Source organism: Triticum urartu, chromosome 6 (assembly GCF_003073215.2).
Source record: "Triticum urartu cultivar G1812 chromosome 6, Tu2.1, whole genome shotgun sequence".
Classification (NCBI taxonomy): domain Eukaryota; kingdom Viridiplantae; phylum Streptophyta; class Magnoliopsida; order Poales; family Poaceae; genus Triticum; species Triticum urartu.
In genome coordinates, this window is record NC_053027.1 from 552,723,720 (window position 1) to 552,738,101 (window position 14,382).

The following is a 14,382-nucleotide window of genomic DNA, read 5'->3' on the forward strand; positions in this document are numbered from 1 at the left end:
CGGCGTCGATCGCCGGAGCCCCGCCTCTGTTTGGCCAGAGGAGGAAGGAGGCGGGGGGCGACTGGTCAAACCTGACCAGTGGGCCCAAGGGACCCACTGTCAGTGACCACGAGCCGGTCCACGCTGGCATAAGTGGAGGCGTAAAACCCATAGTACGTCTCCTCTACCTCGAAAGCGTATTCCCTTTCGAACCGTTTTCTTTTTCTGTTTTTATTTTAAAAACAGAAATTTGACTAAACTTTGACTGGACAGATCTTTTAAAATAAAACTCCAAATGAGTTGATTCTTTTTCCTACCTCTCTCAAATTTCACCTAGTTTATTTTAAGATTTATTTCAAAAATAATTGGGACAACTTTTTGTACTGTTTTTAAAATATGCGTTATTTGAATATTTCTTTTAAATAGGAATTTGGAGGGGAGATTATAACTTGCAAAAGTTTTGGAGGGCACCTCACCTCTCCACACCTTGAAGGCAAGCATTTTTGAACCCTGGCATAATATTATCGTGTGTTGTTTGACCCAGTACAAGACCACCTTGTCTCGGAGTTTTCGTTGCTTTATGTGATGATATGACCCTACTCATAAGTGCATACTGATGACCCTGTGCTATGGAAAATTTGATATGTTGATAGCGACTACCCTCGTATGCCTTTCGTGCCTATCGGAAGGAAGCCGGGAAAGTCTCTATCTTGGGTAGACACGAGCTTGTCTCCGGTCTTCGTTGAGACGGTTGTGTCCGGTACGGCATAGTGAGGCATGATGAGTGGTGATTGTGTTTGTTGGCTGAAACATAATTGTTATGCTAACCGTGTAGGGAATACTTAAACCTCCTGAGTTGGCCATAGATCGAGTCTTGTTCCGGTAACCCCCATACTTGTTTTGTGCTACCACTTGTCCCTGCCATAGGTAGGGTACGGTTCAGTAAGTTGTCAACCCCTTTCCTAGCAAAAACCGTACAGAGAGGCCATGTCGGAAGATACCGGAGGCATCCGATAGGCATGCCACCTAGTCCGGGGGCATGGGTGTTTTCGGTTGTAGCCGAAGGGGTAGCTCCCCTAGTTTGCGCGTGGTATAAATTTTGTGATCCCATGCTAGTCGAGGTTGTAGCCTCCCCACTTAGAGTTTTGCTTAACAGGTGTCAAGGGTGATTCCAGACACCGGTGAGTTAGGCTGGTGTGTGCGGTCAGGTGTGTTTTCAATCAAAAGACCGTAGACGGAATTAGTCCCGGTGGACTAAAGAAATCCGTTACTCATGGGTAAAGAGTACACCCTCTGCAGAGATTATACCTATTCGAATAGTCGTGTCCATGGTTAAGGACTACAGTCTGGGATGGGTCAAGTGTCAGTCTTAGTGTCGGTCTTCGGAGGAAAAACTACTAAACCAGAACATTGATTATGACCTATGACATGTGATGATTATGGTTATTATTATTGTGGTCTAACCATTTGTATTATTTGAATTATTGAGTATCCCTGGGACGGTTCTACCTCCCGGATATTCCATGTGATTATTCTTATATAAGCCCTTTATGTGGTGTCGCTCAGATGCCCGATTGTGGCATGTTTGTTATTTAAATTACTTATAAGCCCTTTATGTGGTGTCGCTCAGACGCCCGACTGTGGCCTGCTTGTTATTTCAATTACTTATAAGCCCTTTATGTGGTGTCGCCCAGACGCCCGACTATGGCATGCTTGTTACATCTTTCATATATAAGCCCTTTATGAGGTGTCGCTCAGACGCCCGACTGAGGCATGCTTTACATTATTATCCTTTCGAGGCGTCGCTTCAGACACTCGATCGGTGCATTCTATTTCTACTCTCTGATTGCATAGTCATATTCGACATGAATAGCCTGCTCGCAGGCATCATGGTTTATTTTTATGACTGATGTTGTGATCATTTCAGAGCATGTTTATTCATTCGTTATATTATACCCGTGTTCACAATGTTTGCGGGTACATTCAAAAGTACTCACTGGCTTGTCCCTGGCTATTGTCTTGGCCAGATTTCTTGCGTGGAGAGGAGCGTTGCGATGACAGCCCCGAAACCTACGCAAATGGAGATAGCAGCCTCGCGAAGATAGGAATTATCCTGGTCAGCTGTTCTTGTGGGAAATGGAGTCCCATAGACGCTGGTGATCCGCAAACCGCTTCCGCCATCAACCGTTAGAAACCATTTTGTTGTACTCATAGGCCAGAATGGTCTTGTACTACATATGATGTACTTTGCTTGGAGTTTCTGTATCAAGTTGGTGCCTCATCAGCTAGCAGTAATCCTAGGGTTGGTGAGCACAAGGGCCATTTTCTGGGAAATTAATGTCCCGAAAATCCGGTCCTGACAATCTTCGCGGTGACAAACCAGGGGACTTATTTTGTATGGGACACATCCTACGATATACTCCCTCTCTCCCAGTTTATTTGTTTTGAATCTTTTCGTTTTATAAGTTTCAAATTCAAATTTAGAGCTCCCCATCACATGTTGAGATTACAATGTGCATAAAATCGTTGCGTGCATGTATAGTAAAGAAACAAATCTCGAGTTTGGCACGAGTTCGTGCTGCGGGAGCACCACAAGCCTTGGCGAGGAGTTACATTTCCCTCTCAGGGCCGTCGGGACTGAGCTTCAGCGCCTTACTACACCTACCTTTGAGTCAATAACATGTGGACCCGATAGGTGACTGGTCCACATGTAATGCTCCCGTAGGCAGAGGGGCAGTGGGGCCAAGAGGGGTGAGCCGCAGGTCGGGAGACATGTGGTTTCATGGGTTCAAGCAGCATCGTGGGAATCGCGGGTGGCTGTGGTAGAAACTTGATGCTCGCCGCATTTTAGGTGGCCCACAGGTCATGCACACAGGTCATGCACACAAGCTGTCATGTCTACGGATACATGCACTGCATACCGATCACTGGAAGGAGTAGCAAAGAAAGCTATATATGCGGATAAATAGTTCCTTATAGTCAAGCGGACCCACGCTACTACTCTGTTCCAAAGACATACACACCATCGAAATAGTCCATCTATATCAATATACACCGAGAGGGAATAATTTTTTTTACAAGAGAGGAAATAGTTCATCCATCCATAATGCCCTCCTGCTGGTGCAGCCTTTTCTTCTTCTTCTTCTTCTTCTTCTTCTTCTTGTTCTCATTCTCTGTGGGAGACGGCTTCCCAACAAGCTCTTTGGACCTTGCAGCTATCTCGAAACTCACACGGGCATCGAGGACAACATATTTTATCCGCTCATACATCAAGGGATAATTCTCCCATCCAGACGACCTTAATGCCATCGTCTCGTCACCCTTCTGAAGATTTGTATCGAGCACAAAATTTGCTTTGTCGAATAGGGATGGTGTCTGTTTATCACAATCTTCTACATGAATTTTGATTCTGGTTTGTAGGTCAGCGATGCTTTTCAAATCAAGGTTGTACGGCTCCAGCTTCTGTTTGTCCCCTTCGATGGCTGCCCCACAGAAGTATACGTCCTCCCGAGACAAGAAATCATGAAGCTCACGTGGTATGGAGGGCGAGTGTATGATGTGGTACACCAAAACATCATCTTCGTGGCACAGGTGAAGGACGGCGGTGCGCTGGATCTTCCCAAGGGCACGCTCTCTGTACTCTGCATCGAGACTGATGACCCTCGTCTCTACCTTTTCGAGGGAGTTGGATACATTGTTGATCCACTGGCGAACAACCCTTGGGTGGATGGTGACGGTGGCAACTATGCGCATCGAGCCTTCGACGAGGACATGTTGGACGCTAAAAACTTGCATCTCGATCTCTTCCGCCATTTGGAACCGCTGGAACGGAGGGCTATGGTTTGGAGAATTAGGATTAGATGGCTAGTCTAACTGAAGTAGTACATGATTATTTAAAGAGGTTAAAACAATGTGAACGCAGTGGGGTTTGGATGCAAATGAAGACGAAGGGGAGGTGAAGAAGCCGAGGAGAATCGGTTCCCGATGGAGAAGTAAATGGGAGAAGTGGCGTGCAGACAGTTGATTAGACGGCTAGGTAGACTAAATGAAAAGGCTATGCAGGTAGACTGATGAGTCATACCTGTTCGTGTACGTGCCCATCCTTCTTGATAGGTGGGACCTATGCAAACAGATAAAAATGTGTCGTAGTTTTTTTTGAGCGCATGAGTGGGAGACACAACATTCTCCATTTTTATTTTCACTCTTCAGTTTTACATGTAGATTTTGACCCCAAAAAACACATGGTCTTTTTAACACTTTACAGTTTGCCTTATCTTGGATATAGAACATGGATCTCTGAATAATTTAAATATTCTGAATAATTCAATAATTGACAGAGGCATAACAATTGAAATGTAGCTTCAAATGTCAAAAATTAGTGTCCTGGATACAGAACATGGATCAGTTTTCAGTTTGCGTAACACTTTTCAGTTTGCATTATCCTTCTCTGAATAATTCAAATGTCCTGGATACAGAACATGGATAACACTGTATATTTAGTGTAGAATCTTTTTAGTACTTTGAATTTTGGCCACTACTTGTGTTGTTTAGTAACTTTTCTGAATTTTGGCCACTACGACAGTAAGTTCAAGTGAGTAACTATAGTAACTTCAAGTGAGTAACTCCATTTCTGATTTTTTTTTTTTACATAAAACTAACCATGATATTTGTTCCTCTGTTCTGGTCATAATTATAATCTGATTGCTGAACCCTTAATCATTCTCATAATGTTTACATGATGCACAATTATACTGGCGTCAAAACTACTCCATACACACACTGTCGAAACTGACAAGATGGTGGTGGAGGTGGGAATAAATGTTCAGTATTGGTGCATTTTCTATGCTTACAAAATTCAGATTGAATTTCACTACCAAAAGAAAAGAAGTGGAGATTAAATGTTGCTTTCCACTTACTTCACCTGTGTGTAACTCTTTTGGTGCATTTTCTGCAAAACCTATATGTAGTTGCAGCATACAGGCCAGTTCATCAACTGCTCGAAGAAGAAAAGAAGGTGGCATTTCCTTGCCTTTAGCATACAGGCCAGTTCACTTAATGTCCTCTGGTGCTATATTTCTGAGAACATCCAAGTTTTTATCACTTTGCTAGCATTCACAAGTCTATTGAAGCATGCATGTCTTTGTGAATCTTGTTGTCTACTCCAAGTAGATGGTGTGTAGCCTGGCAAAGGATATTAGTACTTGGTGCATTCTAAGTTTAAAACCACTCTAGATTTACAAGTGTTTACTGAAGATGACAAGTGTTTATTCAGTTCTAAATTTGAAGTAACTAGTAGACGAACAATATTCATCTTTTTCTGTATATGAAGAAGAATAAACCTAGCTAATTCAAATAATTCCAATTTTAGGGACATGTTTTTATCAACTCTTAGTTAAGGGGTTGTGGCAGTTTTCAGTTTTCAGTTTTGTGCTGCTTGAATTGATTCTACAGGAATATTTAGGGAAGAGTCATGGCTATGCTTAGCTCTCTGTAAAATGAATGACTGAAATTGGACAATTGGAAACTTTAGGTATGTTTGCAATTGGACAAATGGTGTATAAATCCAAATAAAGCAAATAAATTCAAATGATTCAAATAAATCCAAATAAACATGGTTGATCTTCATTTTGCATAAACCTAGTTGAGTATTACAGAGTAATTGTCAACAAATTGACCTGGTTGGAATTCATACAACAATAGTAACAATTAACTGAACTTCTTTTGCGTGCATTTATCACTCCAGAAAACATTCAGTAACAAGTGAGCAGCCTCTGCATTTTCTCAGTGAACTTTTGAGTGCATTTATCACTTGTTGGAGTATGCTACAGCTTCTGCAAATCACAAACTCCTTTAGTTTACATCTCAGTTTTAGCGAACACTACAATTTCAGTAAAGGAGTCATAACTGAATTACAGGCACTGTAGTTTCTCTACAGTATTGGAACACTGAACATTTTCAGTTAACTGTAGCAAGAAAAACTTCCAAAAACTAGCAGATCTCCAAGAATGCCAAGAGTATTACTCAATGAATTTGATGGCATCAAACTAAATTTTCACTATAATCTGTTCATCATTTAGCAGCAGTGTACAACCTTTGTCCTGGATTATTTCTCTAGCTTTGTATCCCTTGACTAAATTTTCTCCGCCTGTACTGAGAACAGCAAATTCAGACTCATGGCAACAAATTGAACAGCATCAGTAGCAAGGGCGGGCAGGGCAGACTCACCAGCAGAGGCGGGAGTGGCAGCAGAGGCGGGGCAGGGGAAAAGGCAAAAGCAGCATTAGAGGTCCACGGCGTCGGCGTCATCCACCAGTAGCAGCATGAGAGGCGGGAGTGGCTGGAATTGTCCACGGTGCCGGCGGGCGAAGCGGACGAAATCAGAGGCGCGGGTGGGCGGCGAAGGTGGGCGAATGTGGGCGGCGACCTTCAACGGGGCCGGCGGCGTAGCTCGAGGAGGGCGCCGGCGCAGGTCGCCTTCACGGCGGGCGGTGCAGGTGGTAAGCCGCGGCACAAGTGCAAGCGGGCGGCGGCGCTGTTGTTGGTCGCGGGCTGGGCCACAGTTCTGGTGTTGGTCGCGGCGCAGATCCAGGCAGGCGGCGGCGCAGGTGGGTAGCCGGCAATGGCTGGAAGGCGCAGGCGACGGGGGAGGAGGAAGGAATGAGATGGACTTCTTTGTGACGTGTTTAAAACTCTATGGGTTTTTTTGCAAAAAACAAATACACTGCCATGTGGACAACTTTTCCCAGACGGAGGGAGTACTAGTTAAATCCGAGCTATGGGTGTGAAGCACTAATATGCCAGTACATTTGATTGTGACCTATTCTAATTTTGTACCTGAACTTTTTTTAGAAAGGGATGTACGTCAACTTAATGTGCTCGTAGAACTTATTATGTTGTCTATCTGCTTTCTTTGCACAACATTCAAGATATTTCCCCGTCATTGATAAAGACGATGAACCGTTATGTACGACTTCGTTGGTTTCAACATAGCCCTTCCCGTAAGGATCCACTGCTTCCATCCTGATTGTGCCGCCTGCGTGAAATTTTTGTATGCAAGTTCAGTGTGCTATGATGTTCTATATGATTGTGTCAACTATATAAGTTTTTACTCAGCATCACCAATGCATATGGCTGAAAGATGTATTTACGAGCATCGACCGATGGGTCTCTCTCTCTCTCTATCACACGCGCGTGCGCGCACACACACGCAGACGCACAAGTGGGACACGTTGAATTATTTATTTGCTCGTGACATCTTTTAATTAGGTTCCACTGTAATCTAACTTCTTTAAGTTATTAATTAAGCTCAGTGACTTCAAAAATTTGTACAAAAACCTTGTTTGGGCCTTTCCGGCGTCGCTGAATGTGGGCAGAGTAACCACGTTAGGTTCTACTGTACTACACATGCCTTTTTTAACATCAGCAATGCAACTGGGCCGACAGTTGTACACAATATCCGTGTCAACTTGTTATTCTCCGCCCCGCTGGGCTGCAAACTTTCCTAGGAGGTATGCATTAGGCTTAACAAGAAAATGGACTTTAAGAAATAATAAATGGGATGTAATGATAATAACTGGACAGTTACTATGCACCAAACACGTAATTAGTTTGAAAAATATATTATTTTTGGAATTTGGAAATTTTAATTTTATTACTTGTTGCGCACGCAATATTTCGTTGGATTTTAACATAATACAACTTTATTTTGAAATTATATCTGACCTGACTAGAAATTTCGGATAAAAATATTTTGGATCCCATCAAAATGTGGGAATTTTTTTTGAATTCTGTTTTGAGCGGTTGTTTGAAATTATTAATTGTTGTCCTAGCTAGAAGTTTGGTTGTACTTTTAACAAACTGTAAATGGGCTGTAGTAAATTCCATTAGAATTAAAAAATGGGTTGTACATTCTTACAAATCGCAAATGGGCTACATGTTCTCTGCCAAATCCAAGCTGTGGGCCTACTAAGTTGACGCGTACCAAGGGCTTTGTCAACTTAGTCAATATAAACGATTCTAGCTGCAGTGATCGTACGATGTCCATCCAATGGCCGTAGTGCTTCTTCAACCTCTGGTCTTCTTGCTCCAGCCGCCAAAAGCAGCGCCGGTCGTGTTGCGTGCTCCTGCCTCCCGTGGCCGGCTGTGATGCCGCGGAGGCCTCACCACCGCGTACTAATCCCACCGCTGGCCAGGCCATCCCTCTACTCACCCACACCCCCTGTTATTCTGCGGCGACGGGAGCCTCACACCGCAGCCGAACCAGTGAACCCTCGTACTCCTCTCCGCGCGGGCTTCCACTGCTGCGTCTTCCCCGGCTCCACGTCATCCCCTTCCTAGGCCTCACCGTCATCCAGACCACCGCCCTGGTGCTCTCGGCGCGGCGTGGTCAACATGGTCAATGACCGACTTCCATCGGAAGAGTCTGTACATGGAGAGGCTGACAGCTGGGTCCAGGCGGCCGCAAGGAAGTGCCTCCTTATTACGCGCAAAAGAATTATTCCTCCACCTGACAGCAGGGACCCACCGGACGGGCCACCTTATTTCGCGAAAAAACGTTTCCCCCTGACTGTTGGGACCCACCGGATGGGCCAGCGTGTTTCGCGAAAAAAACGTTCCTCCCACTGTCAACTCGGACCCACCGGAAGTGCCTCCTTATTACGCACAAAAAAATGAATACTCCCCCAGCTAGCTGGGACCCACCATGGTGGGAGGCTGACTTGTGGGCCTACTAAGTTGACTGGGACGGGGGCCTTTGTCAACTTTAGTCAATATGAACGATTCTAGCTCCAGTGACTGTACGATGTCCATCCAACGGCCGTAGTGCTTCTTCAACCTCTGGTCTTCTTGCTCCAGCCACCCAAAGCAGTGTCGATCGTGCCGCATGCTCTTGCCTCCCGTGGCCGGCTGTGCTGTCGCAGAGGCCTCACCGCCCCCTACTATTCCCACCGCTGGCCAGGCCCTGCGGTGACGGCAGCCTCACACCGTAGTCGAACCAGTGAACCCTCGTACTCCTCTCCGCGCGGGCTTCCACTGCCGCGTCTTCCCCGGCTCCCCGTCGTCCCCTTCCAAGGCCTCGTCGTCGTCCACCGCCCTGGTGCTCTCGGTGTGGCGTGGTCAATGTGGTCAAGGAACGACTTCCATCGGACGTGGACTGTACATGGAGAGGCTGACAGCTGGGTCCACGGCCGCAGCAAGCAAGTGCCTCCTTATTACGCGGAAAATAATGATTCCTCCACCTGACAGCTGGGACCCACCGGACGGGCCACTGTATTTCGTGAAAGAAACGTTTCCCCTAGACTGCTGGGACCCACCAGCTACATCTTTGCACGCAAGGAATTGCGTCCGGGCAAAAAAACGATTCGCCCCCCTGACTACTGGGACCCACCAGCTACATGTTCGCAGGCAAGGAAGTGCTTGACAATCGGGACCCACCTGGTTGAAGCGTATGTAGCGTTGTCATTCTGGTCGCGAACGTGTACGTACATATATACTGGTGGATGTAGAGGCGCGCATGTGTCGTAGTAGAGGCGCGTACGTGTCGTAGTAGAGGCGCGCACGTAGCATGTACACGTACGTACAGCGGCCAGGATGCAAGAAAGAAAATACGGCCACGTATGTGTACATACGGGCTGGGTCTCGAATGCCTACTCGCGCATACGTACGGCCAGGGCTCGTGTACATGGCTGGGTCAGAACGGAGAAACAGCGTTGTCGTCGTGTTCATGGGGAGGCCAAGGAATGCGTCGTGTTCATGGGGAGGCAACGGAGTGCGTTGTGTTCATCGGGAGGCAACGGAATGCATCGTGTTCATCGGGAGGCAACGGAACGCGTGGGAGCCAACCGGCTGGGTCGGAACGGAATGTGTGGTCGTGTTCATCGGGAGGGCTTGGACGGAACAGGCGATGAAAACGAGGCCTGGCGTACCGCACAATGGAGGAAACGGGCCTTCTATGTTCAGAACGGGGTCCTGTTGATTGGGAGGGGTCTGGCGTATCGCAAAACGGAGGAAACGGACCTCCTACGGTCGAAACGGGGGTCCTGTTGATCAGGAGGGGTGTGGCGTACCGCAAAACGGAGGAAACGGACCTCCTACGGTCGAAACGGGGGTCCTGTTGATCGGGAGGGGTGTGGCGTACCGCAAAACGGACGAAACGGACTTATGTTGGAGCGCTACGGTCGAAATGGGGGTCCTGTTCATCGGGAGGGGTGTGGCGTACCGCAAAACGGGACTCCACGGGATACTGTTCATCTCCACCGTTGACCTCCTCCAGCCTCCACGGGCTACCGTCGACCTCCTCCAGCCTCCACGGGCTCCTGTTCATCCAGCCTCCACCGGCTACTGTTCAACCACCCCTCCACCGTCTACTGTTCATCCAGCCCTCCACATCACGGAGTCCTGTTCAACCACCCCTCCACGGGCACCCCTCCATCGTCTACTATTCATCCAGCCCTTCACCACACCACGGGGTCATGTTCATCCAGGGGCAATGCCACCGCTCACTGTTCATCCAACCCCCCCCCCACAATGCTCACTATTCATCCCAGAGGCAGCATCGATCGGCTTCAGTTAGCAGCAGTAGCGAAGGAATCGCTCGATCGGTTTCAGTTAACAGCCATCGATCGATTGCTCGGGTTCAGTAACGCGTAGCCTGCAGTGCAATCGCTCGGGTTCAGTTAGAGCCCAACGCCTCGCTCGGGTTCAGTTAGAGCCAACGCCTCGCACACACGCGCGTACGTGTACGAGAGAAACGTGCATCGCTCGGCCCCTGACCTCCCACCGTAACCGAGAACTCCTCGAAATTTTCCTCCCCCTTGCTTCTACCACGGTTTTTTCCGTCATGGACGGCCCAAAGAATGTCATGCAGCTGCGTCTCTGGCCCGCCCAGGATGAAAAGCCCATTTTCTGTCATATTTTTTTGTCATAGAAGTAGGAGCCCACCACATCTATGATGATACCAGGTTTTGTCACAATTATCGTCATAGAAGTGTCATATGTATGATAGGAAAAAAATTCGTTCGGCCCAAAATGTCACGGATGTGTCTTTTTTTTGTAGTGCATGCAATTGAAGAGATTAATGTTTTGAGTGGAAATATGGATGAACTTATGAAATTGTTTGCTAATAAGAGTACTCCTACTGATCCTAATGATATGCCTTTGTCTACTTTGATTGAGAATAATAATGAATCTATGGATGTGATGTTGGTAGGAATAATTTTGGTAACAACAAGTATAGAGGTAATTTTAATTCTAGGCCGTTTCCTAGTCATTCCTCTAATAATTATGGTGATTCCTACAAAAATTCTTATGGAAATTATAATAACATGCCCTCTGATTTTGAATCTAGTATTAAAGCATTTATTACTTCGCAAAAGAGTTTCAATGCTTAGATTGAAGAAAAATTGCTTAAGATTGATGAGTTGGCTAGGAACGTGGATAGAATTTCTCTTGATGTTGATTCTTTGAAACTTAGATCTATTCCACCTAAGCATGATATCAATGAGTCTCTCAAAGCCATGAGAATTTCCATTGATGAGTGCAAAGAAAGAACCGCTAGGATGCGTGCTAAAAAAGATTGCTTCATAAAAGCGTGTTCTTCTAGTTTTCATGATAATAAGGATGAAGATCTAAAAGTGATTGATGTGTCCCCTATTAAATCCTTGTTTTGCAATATGAATCTTGATAATGATGGGACTAGAGGTGAGTCAACTTTAGTTAGAAGGCGTCCCAAAAATTCGGAGTTTTAAGATCTTGATGCAAAAATTGATAAAAGTGGGATTGAAGAGGTCAAAACATTAGATAGCAACGAACCCACTATCTTGGATTTCAAGGAATTTAATTATGACAATTGATCTTTGATAGATTGTATTTCCTTGTTGCAATCCGTGCTAAATTCTCCTCATGCTTATAGTCAAAATAAAGCTTTTACTAAACATATCGTTGATGCTTTGATGCAATCTTATGAAGAAAAACTTGAGTTGGAAGTTTCTATCCCTAGAAAACTTTATGATGAGTGGGAACCTAAAATTAAAATTAAAATTAAAGATCATGAATGCTATGCTTTGTCTGATTTGGGTGCTAGTGTTTCCACGATCCCAAAAACATTGTGTGATTTGCTAGGTCTCCGTGAATTTGATGATTGTTCTTTAAACTTGCACCTTGCGGATTCCACTATTAAGAAACCTATGGGAAATATTAATGATGTTCTTATTGTTGCAAATAGGAATTATGTGCCTGTAGATTTCATTGTTCTTGATATAGATTGCAATCCTTCATGTCCTATTATTCTTGGTAGACCTTTCCTTAGAACGATTGGTGCAATTATTGATATGAAGGAAGGGAATATTAGATTCCAATTTCCGTTAAGGAAAGGCATGGAACACTTCCCTAGAAAGAAAATTAAATTACCATATGAAACTATTATGAGAGCCATCTATGGATTGCCTACCAAAGATGGCAATACCTAGATCTATCTTCGCTTTTATGCCTAGCTAGGGGCGTTAAACGATAGCGCTTGTTGGGAGGAAACCCAATTTTATTTTTATTCCTTGCTTTTTTCTCCTGTTTAGTCTCTCCCTAATAATAAAGCACGGATTGAGTCTCCGGGTTCACCGTCGTGACTCTTTTGCAAAATAGTCCCCATGATTTTAGGTAATCAAGCCGCACTCCCTTTTTAAGTGAAAAACGATTCGCTATGTTCTGAAACGTTCTGTTCTCGATTCCTTCATTTGCCCTACCTGCTCATCCCACCTCTAGACGTGCTTACCAAAATATCCAGCAAACCCTTCAAAAAAATATCCAGCAAAGAAAACCCACCCTAGAGACCCACCCACAGGTCACGACCTCTAACAGTAGTGGCCGGGGGAGAGCCGCGCGAAGGAGCGGCGAAGTATGACAGTGCCACCAGCTGGCCGGATGGAGGTCACTTGGCCGTATAGGCGGGCAAATGACGTGGTTGAGGTGGCTGTGGCAACCGGATTCACAAGGAAAACGGGGCCTGAGCTCTTAGCCTATTCAGTAGCGCCTTATGGCTGGGGCAGAGGACGGTGCCGGCCGGCGAGCTCACAGCGGGAGGAGGTCGTGGCGGGAGGTTCATATGGGAGAAGAGGACCTCAAGTCGAGGTCGGGTAGCATTCTCGTAGCTGGAGCTGCAGCTCGTGGTCGGGATATAGGACTGCGTCGGGGGCGGCGACACCTTCCATGCTTGCGCCATAAAGATTGGTAAAGGACATGCCGGCCTCACACGATCCACCACCGTCTACCCTTCTCATACCTCGAAGAGAAAAAAGTCTATCCTTGAGCGAGAGCTGGCCGAGGTGAATGAGGAGAGAGAATAAAGGAACTTACGGGAGAGGATATGTGGTGGAGAATGACTGCTTGCTTGTTTTTTGGCTAATGTACATGGGGTTGCACCTTGAAAATTATTTGTATTAGACATGGTTGAATGACAGGTGGGGTTCCTGTTTTTGGCTGTACTTTGGCCTACCAATTAGTTTTGATGTGGCATTCCAACTCCTGTATTGCAAACAACAAGTTTGCAAAAAAAATCATGTTTTTCATTAGTATGTTTTACACATGGTTTCCATTCTTCTTTATCTATTTACTTTCTATTTATGCATTTTAAAGAGAATTTATGTCGGCATTATCGTATTAGTATAAACATAGCTTGTAAGATAAGATAGAACACATGCTCTTCCGAATAGAGCGGCATCACCACCGATCCGTGCTCCGATTTGCCTCCATGGAGTGACCTGGAATTCAGACGGTTGGAAGTTTTTGGAGAAACCGAGTTGATGGAGAACTAGGGAATTGGGGGTCAGCTGGAGACAGTTCATTTAAGTTTTGATGAGGGTCCTAAAACTAGAGGCTAACAAAAGCTATATGTTGCACCATTTTGTGGTTATATATATATATTCATCAGGTGTTTATCTTAAATAATCATGGCCATACGATGCACCAGGTGTCTCTGCCATTGAGCTGATGGGTATGTGAATTTTATCTCCCGTTGCAGCGCACGGCCAATTTTCCTACTCCGTGGGTTCATCGTCACAAAATGCTTTCGCCCAGTCATAATACGCTTTTACGATTCGTATAGACAAAATCCCTATCACACCAGAAAAAATATAACAGCTCAAGTGATTCGAACACGCGACCTTGAGTTCAGGTCCGACAGGCCACACCAACCGAGCTTGGTTACCTTGTGGCATAAAACAGGTTGCTTCGTCTATAAGTCCCATCTCGCCCGCTTATAGCAAATTCCACTATGGGCCGGCCCATCAACGCTGCACAACTCCGACATCATAAAATATCCCACCTCGTGCCCCTTACGTAAAATTCTTCCGATTTATATATGTTTTTGAGATCCCTGGTATCAAGGAGCCATCTTAAGAATTACTGTGCAAAGAG